Source organism: Pinus tabuliformis, chromosome 4_1 (assembly GCF_031772625.1).
Source record: "Pinus tabuliformis cultivar Carrire ecotype Pingquan chromosome 4_1, CPIR1, whole genome shotgun sequence".
Taxonomy (NCBI): domain Eukaryota; kingdom Viridiplantae; phylum Streptophyta; class Pinopsida; order Pinales; family Pinaceae; genus Pinus; species Pinus tabuliformis.
The window spans coordinates 190783634-190793012 of record NC_142303.1 but is presented as its reverse complement, the minus strand read 5'-3'; positions in this window follow the sequence as shown (position 1 = coordinate 190793012).

The window sequence follows — 9379 nt, the reverse complement described above, 5'->3', positions numbered from 1 at the left end:
TGTAAGGAATTGCACAATTCAATTTGAGGAATTTCCTAAATAATGGGGGTCTAATTCCTCAAGGATCAACGCAAGGAAATAACAGCTCAAGTAGAGGCAAAATTTGACTAAGTCTAGGTCGGAGGCCTTCAGTGAGCAGAGAGATAGGTTATGCACTTGTAGGGTGTGCTCAATTAAGAAAAACAATTGTAATGCATCTCTATTCATTTTATGAATGCAAGCAGACATTGGGGTTTTTAGTAGATTGCTTTCCCTAGATAAAAATATGTGTTGCATGTGTGTTATTTCTTTTTGCATGTTTGAGATTTTTGTTCTAAATTATGAATTAATGTCCGCAAAGCAGTAGAGTAGGTTTGTGTCTTGTGATTTTGATTAAAACTTCATGAGAAGTTGCAAATCTACAACCTAATTTCTACATGGTATCAGAGTTGGATTCACATTAGAGCAGGAAATTCAAATTTGTTTCTCAGAGGTTCGAATTTGAAGATCAGTGTAGCAGGATTTCTTCAGAGCTGAGAAGATGGCCTTTAATGGACTAAGGCTAGAGTATGTCTTGGAAGGCACCTCAAATTTTGTTCCATGAAAGGACCGCATGGAGGTAGTATTGGATGACAATGGATTGCTTGAATATGTCAAGACAGATATTCCAAGACCACTAGCATCTGATGTCCAGGACCTTGCACAAGGGAAGAAAGATGTAGTAAAGGCAAGGAGAATAATCTTGGAGGGAGTACGAGGTAATATTGTCTTGAATATCCACGGAAAAGAAAATTCGTTCGCAATGTGGAAAACACTGATAGAATTGTTCGAGAATAATAGTGACCACAAGAAGTTGGTGCTCAAGGATAAACTTTGGAGTATCAAGATGCAAAAGAATGACACTGTACCGCAGTATCTTAGTAGGTTCACACAATGTCATGATGAATTGGGTGGGGTTGGTTTTACTGTCCCTGAAGATGACTTGGTAAGCTTAGCCCTTCTAAGCCTTCCCAAGAGTTGGCATAGCTATCAAGATTCGGTGAACAGGAGGGAGAAACTACCGAATTGGGAGTGCTTATGGTCCAATTTGGTATAGGAGGAAATAAGGCGGAATACCATAGACGGGACTTCATCGAAGGGCGAGGATGAAGAAAATTTGCATTGGCTAGAAGGGCAAAGAAGGGAAAAGGGAAGAAATCCCAATCTAAACTAGAATCCAGTCAAGGGAGCAAGAAGAAAGATTTGTAAAAAAATAAATGCTTTCATTGTCATGAATTCAGGCACTATGCCACTAAATTTCCACACAATAAGACAAGCAAGAAGACCTCAGGAGGAGCAGCAGGTGAAGCTTTGGCTTCATAATTCAAGCTTGACTTTACCCTCATTGCATGCATGTCCAACATAATGATGGGGAGCTTTGGAATCGGGTGCATTGTTCCACATGACAAGGTGTAGAGATTTTTTTCAGTGACCTGAAGGAGAAAGATTTGCATATGCACATCGAGATGGGGGATGACATAAGGTATAGTGCGACCGGGATTGGTACAACCACCCTTCAGAGGGAGTCATGCTCCACCTTCAAGATTAAGGATGTCATGTTCATTACAGGACAAGTGAAGCAGATTGAGGTTCGTGTGAAGAACTTGTACAAGCTAGATGTGGAGGATTGTGCCGCATTGAGCGAAAAGGCAGTGAAGGTGCAGAGTTGTGATGTCGGTGAACTTTGGCATATAAGACTTGGCCATTTGCATCATGGCATTTTGAAGATCATGCAGCAGATAACCACAGGCCTCCCCAAAGGATCACTTGAGAAAAAAATTGTATGCAAAGGATGTACTTTGGGGAAGTACACAAAATCCACATTCCATGATCAGAACAACAAAGCACTTGTAGTCCTGGATAGGATCCACTCCAATGTTTGTGGACCTTTCTTGATAGCCTCCACTGCCATGCACAAATATTTTGTCATTTTTATTGATGAATTCTCACGGAAGTGCTGGATATTCTTCATGCAAAATAAGGATGAGGCATTCTCCAAGTTCATAGAATTCAAGGCACTGGTTGAGAAAGAAACGGGCAAGAAGGTGAAGGCTCTCAAGAGCGATAATGGAGGTGAGTACGTGTCGAATGAATTTAAAAAAAAAATTGCAAAAGAAGGTATTTGACGAGAGTTGATAGCACCCCACAACCCACGACAAAATGACGTGGCTGAGAGAAAGAATTGTAGCATTGTGAGAGAAGTGAGGGCGATGTTGCATGACCAAAGCTTACCTATGCATTTATGGGCCAAGGCATTCAAAACAAAAATCCATTTTCATAACCAGAGTCCTCGTCGGATTCTAAGCATGATTACACCGGAGGAGGCTTTCTCAAGGAGAAAGCTGGATGTGTCGCACTTCAAGATTTTTGGAGCCTTTGTTTACTTCCATGTCTCTAAAGAACTAAGGAAGAAGCTAGATCTAACAACATAATTGGGGTTATTTGTGGTTTACACAGAAAATCCCTATAACTACTGTGTGTATTTGTCATCCCTCCGAATAAGAATTGTGCAGAGGGATGTTAAATTTGATGAAGATAAAGCGATGTGGTGCTCTCTTGAGAGGGAGCTTCAGATCCCACAAGAAGAGAAACTTTTAGTTCCAAAGGAGGAGCCTCAAGAAGTTGTGGAGTAGCCACAAATTGAGGAGCAGAGAGTGGAGAAAACCACTCAAGCAGAACCATCCAGAGAAGGCAAGAAAAGGACCAAGGAAGCTAAGAGACTTGTGCAGGATGTGAGGGAGAATGTGGGTGCTCCTTCAAATCAGCGTAGGCAGAGAAGGTCACTAGATCGGTACACTGGCTACATGGATCTAATGACTGAGCTTGTAGAGACTGAGCCATCCTCTTTTGAGGAAGCAATAGAGAAACCTATATGGGTTGATGCAATGGTGGAGGAATACAAATCCATTGTAAAGAACAATGTTTGGGAAGTGGTCCCAAGACCAATAGACAAATCAATTGTGGGTTCGAGATGGATCTTCAAGGTAAAGCATGCAGTAGACAGAAGCATAGAAAAGTATAAGGCCAAATTTGTGGCTAAGGGGTACTCTCAAATTGAGGGGATTGACTATGAGGAGACCTTTGCTCCTGTAGCAAGGTACTCATCCATTAGATCAATTCTTGCTATGGTTGCACAAATGGGGTGGAAGATCCACCAGATGGATGTAAAAACAACATTCCTCAATAGAGTTATTGAGGAGGAGGTGTATATTGAGCAACCAGAAGGCTTCGAGACTTTTGATTAAGAGTCTCATGTGTGTAGACTCAAGCAAGCATTGTACGGTCTCAGGTAAGCACCTCGTGCTTAGTACCCTAGGATCGATACCTATCTGATCGGTTTAGGCTTCACCAAAAGTGAAGCAGATGAAAACCTCTATCATATCTTGGTAGAAGGCAATTTGTTTATTATTGTCTTATATGATGATGATTTGATTTTAACTGGTGATGAGCAGTTGATGAGATCTTGCAAGGACCTTGCAATAGAGATTGAAATGAAGGACATGGGTCTCATGCACTACTTACTCAGAGTGGAAGTATGGAGAGGTGATGGGGAACTATTTCTCTCTTAGGGAAAGTATGCCAACAAGATACTTCAGAGGTTCCACATGGACAGTTGCAAACCCATGGAGACACCTTTAGCGACCAACTGGAAGAAAGAGGATGCCACTTCAGGTGAGGAAGTGGATGCTACTATTTATCGGCAATTGGTGGGTTCACTAATGTATCTTGTGAACACACGACCAGATATGTGTTATGCAGTCAACCAACTGAGCCAAGATATGGTTAGGCCAACCAAATTATTTTATAAGGAAACTAAGCATGTTCTACGGTACCTCAAAGGCACTACCCAATTTGGACTATGGTACAGACAGACAGAGGGAGTGAAGTTATGTGGCTTCACAGATACAGATTGGGTGGGGAGTCCATCAGACTAAAAGAGTACAACAGGTGGAATTTTCAGTGTTGGTTCTGTAGCGATTTCCTAGTACATAAGGAAGCAAATATCTATGGCACTAAACTCGGTAGAAGCATAATATATGGATGGCAATCGAGCAAAATGTGAGGCGATCTGGATGAGAAAGATACTTGTTGGATTGTTTAGTCAGATGATGGATCCAACTATGATCTATTGTGATAATCAGAGTTGCATCAAGCTCTTTGAGAATCTTGTTTTTCATGATCGATCCAAGCATATAGATATATGGTATCACCATTTACGAGATTGTGTGCAGAGGCAGATAATGTTGTTGCAGTACATTCCGACAGAGGAAAAAGATGTTGACATTTTGACAAAGGCCTTGTCAAGAGGGAAGTTCGAGTTCCACAGGTGAAAGATAGGGGTGGTTGATAATCCCTTTCTTGCTGAGAGGGAGTGTTGAAAAATGCAACAAGAAATTCTCAATTTGATTTTGCCTTGATTAAATTGAGAAAAATCAAATTTCCACATCAGCAAACAACTTGGATGATATTAACTTGTGTGACATGGCTTGTGTCACCCAGTTTACTCAGTAAATTTGAGTTGGAGGAGTTAGATTTCAATTAAGCATGTGTGATTTCTAATTTGTAGCAATCAAGGTTAGTTATCTAAGGTTGTTTTCAGTTAAACTAGTTCCAATTGTTGGAGGAACTAGTGGAAGGTCAGTTAAGTAGTGGGACTTCAATCAAACTCAATGATCATCTAGTTAATTGATCAATCAACCCAAAATATCTAGTGCATGCAGAGAATTTAAATTACCCAATTGAGGTGGAGATTCCAAGGTAGTGTAACATCAGTGGTAGAGTAGTCTTGAGTGTATAAGTGTTGCATGCGGTTAAATGATCAGCCTAAGAAATCGTGCAATTCAATTTGAGGAATTTTCTAAATAATAGGGGCCTAATTCCTCAAGGAACAGTGCAAGGAAATAGGAGCTCAAGCAGAGGAAAAAATTGACTAAGTCTGGGTCAGAGGCCTTCATTGAGCAGAGAGATGGGTTATGCACTTGTAGGGTGTGGTTAGTTGAGAAAAGCAATTGTAATACATCTCTATTCATTTGATGAATGCAAACAGGCATTGGGGTTTTTAGCAAATTGCTTTCCCCAGATAAAAATACTTGTTACATGTGTGTTATTTCTTTTTGCATGTTTGAGATTTTTGTTCTAAATTGTGAATTAATGTCCGCAGAGCAATAGAGTAGGTTTGTGTCTAGTGATTTTGATTAAAACTTCATGAGCAACTGCAAATCTACAACCTAATTTCTACAAAGCAACCTTGAATAGTTTAATCATGGACATGGAAAGCATGTGATAGGGAGAAATGAGCTGGAAAGTGAATAGAGTGCAACAAGGCTAATGAAAAATGATGCAAGCATGATAGGGTATGTGCATTCAAAGACATAATGATGTAGTACACAATTGTGGTGTAGAGGAAGGAAGCATGCAAGAGTGGATGATGGGGAGTGTAAAGATGACGTTGGAAAAAAGTGTGGAAACAATTAGTACATAAATACACTAACTTTAGTAAAAGAGAAGTGTACATGGAATAACATGACAATAAAATGACAACATAATATAGAGATACAATGCATTGATGGAAGATAAAAGGTCACAATAGAGGATAAAGTTGAAGAGTGGTTGAATAGCTAGAGAGGCAAATGACGAGTAGGGCATGAAACTAAAGGAGTCAATGATGAGGATAAAAATTCTAACAAACATTAAACTTGAGCCAATGAATGTAGTTAGAGAGTTAGCCAAGTATGTTAACTGGTGATTATATCATAATTACATAATAGAGATAAGTAGGCAGTTAGTGAAAATCTAGGTAGAGTGAAGAGAGTAAGGAGTTTCTAAATATATTTTGTAATCTATATACTACAAACATTAATAAATGAAATCCCATTACTTCATGAGATTGTACCTTTGGCTTTATAATTGAATACATATTTTGTGCTTTTGTTTGGATTGGGACCTTACACCTAATCATCCATTCTTCAAGTTATCAATGGATAGTGTAGTTGGACACCATCAACCCATATAATTATCCAATAGTATTAGTGCTATTTATATATGACCATGAAAATTTCAATCATTTTGTAATAAAGATAAGTGTTGGAACACCAAATTATCCCTAATTGCATTAATAACATTTGTCTTTAAAAACCTAACTTTGAATATCATTTCTTCATATACACATTTTACTCTAAAATTCATAACCAATATCCCATTTCGCTTAAAAATTCACATAGTCCCTCCTGCCAATTTCTCCTATCCCTCAAATGTTGGGAGAGTGGTTTCAACTCGCATGCCCCTTTTCAAGTCTTCATTTTTATTTCAAGTAATTTTCAACTTTTAATGTCTCGTGCCTTATTTTACAATTTTGAAGTTTTATTATGTGAGAGGGTTTATGAGGTATATTTTTTTCCATGGGGAGTATCTTTATATTCCACATGGGGAATACACATGTTTCGGTCCTTAAGGAATTGTTCAGGCTCAACAACAAAGATTGAAGTGATTGCAACAAATCTCATCATGTCACTTGTGAGAATTGAACCTGGGTCGGGAGGATCGTAATCATTCCTCCCAAACACTCAAGATAAATCCAATTGACTGTTTATGAAGTGCCTTATGATCATTTTATAAAGATTTTTCTCTCATGTAATAGGAAAGGTGTAAGATTTAAATGCTTCTTCCTTATGTTAAAATGAGTATTTTTTGTATCACATTAATACAAAGTTGGTGTTCATAGTTCTACATTAATCAATCAATTAAAGTGTTTGTAACCTATAAATAAGTAAATAATAATGAGAACTATGCATAAATAATATTTCTTCAATACTACCATTGGAATTTCTTTGATATTATTCATAGTGGTCTCTTTGTCTCTTGGAATTCACAAGCACAATCTAAGAACTATCTACCATAATTTGCATGCAAAATTCAAAGGAAAATTCTTTTATGTATGTACATATTTCTCTAATTAAAACATTTTTCACCAAAAGGATTTACAAGGTAGCTACACTATTGATTTTATTTTTTTTTAATCTTGTAACAATAATATGACACTATATGAAAATGTTAAGGAGGATATTACAAGGTATATTACTATACTAACATATATTTCTCTTTGAATTTCATTCCACATTAATACTCTTCTTTTTAAATGCACATGTGTTTAGTAGTATTGTTAGGTTTTTTCGTGTGAGTGTATTATAAAAGATCTCATGTACAGAACAATTGTGAGTTTGAGATGGTTTATAAGATATTAACTACACCAAAAGCTTAATCTAGAAAGTGGCCTTGGGTTGAAATCCCTTGAGATACAAAGCAATTGTGAAATCCAATCCATAAGCTAGCTTTGGGTTGTGAGTCATTGAAATACACAATGAGTGTGAGCCTTAGATAGTTTCTTATAAGGCAATACTTACAATAGTCATGAGCTAGACATAAGATCTTTCCCTTAAAATTGGGGAGGTTATGAATTTGATTCTCTTAATACCCTTGGGGTTAGAATTCATAATCAAAGCTGGCGATTTGCCCCATTTAACATCTATGGATCATGTGGAGTACTTGAAAGGTTTTCCATGAGGTATTTTTCTTGGAAAAAAATAAGACATTACTTGCACAAAATCTCCAATTTGGACAATGGCTTTGATGTATAAGTGTTCGAGTTGATGTGATAGCATCGTTCGTCATTCATGTATTGGAATTATCAACAATTTTAGTGTTATGCCTTGTGGATCATCTTTTTCTCATGGTTGTTATCTATGTGATGTTACAAATGATATTACTATAATGACATTATTATCTCTATTTGGAATTTCATTCCACATTAATACTCATTTTCTCTTCTATGTGGGTTGAAGTGATAACATCCTCCTCCATTATCATTCCAAATGTTAGGTTTAGGATGCAAATCCCGTTTTTTCCAACAATATCATTTGCCATATATCTCAAGCCATGAGATTTCTATCCTTGCTTTATATGTTGTATGTATGGTTGTACCTCTCTTGTGTAGATACCATGCACCATAACACAAAACTCCATTATATATCAATGCATACTACTAGAGAGAGTAGGATAAATAGCCAACCTTTATTTGAATCCCTTTTTTCTTTAATATTTGATAAATATTGATTTTGCATGGTTGGAATGATGAAATTCATTTGCTCACATTGCATATTATCGATTTCATGACTTTTGTTTAAGTGGGTTCCATGAAGGTAAGCTAAATAACTATGAAATTAAACCCCGTATGAAGCTACCAAATTAAACCTTATATGATATCTATTTTTGGACGTTATCCTTTTAAATATGACAATTTTTCATTTTACATCATTGAAATGATCTAATTGATTCACTAAGATAACTTACTAAATGTATCATACATTTTATGACACCTTTATATCTATTCATGGAATCTAAAACCTCCATTTTATTAAAATTATAGATATTTTTTTTATCAAAAGTGATCAAATTTATCATAAATCAACTATTATTCATAAATATGAATTAATTCATCTTCATTATTAATGAGGGATTCATTAATAATTCATAAATAAATAAATAAACTTTCACTCATACCATAACACTATAAGACTCTAGAGTCTTACATTGTTAGTATTTTTCTTAAGACAAACTCTTAACTAAAAATAAAATAAAATTCATAATGAACTGCATTTTTAATAACAATAAAAACAACTAAAATTATATATTTACCTATAAAAATAAATATAAATTAATTCATCTTTATTATTTAAAAAGCACCCTGTTCATTGAGAGATTAAGTAATAATTCATAAATAAATAAACTTTCACTCATACCATAACTCTACCATAAGTCTGTAAGGCTCTAGATTCTAACCAGGAGTCTTACCTTGTTAGTATTCTTCTTAGTACAAACTCTTAACTAAAAATAAAATAAACTCTACCATAACTCTGTAAGGCTCTAGAGTCTAACCAGGAGTCTTACCTTGTTAGTATTCTTCTTAGTACATACTCTTAACTAAAAATAAAATAAATAAAATTCTTGATGGAATGTGTTTTTAATAACAATGAAAACAACTAAAATTATATATTTACCTATAAAAATAAATAAAATTAATTAAAATTTTATTTATTCCCGTATGAATACGTGTTAAATTCCAAACACTGATTCCGATAAAGAAGGTAAATGGTTGGCGGACCGTTAAAAAAGCACGGTACCGATGATTTTGTTAACGCCGCCGGTATTCTGTGCATCGGGTGCTGTCCTGCTTGCCGGAGCAACTTCCCGGTAGTTATTGCTCCTCCCGGCCCATCGGCTACCGGAAGTCAAGCCTGTCAGCCAGCTAAGCAGTCCAGTTGGCAAAGAAAAAAAAGGCAGAGCCGGGCCGCTTACTCTCTGTCAA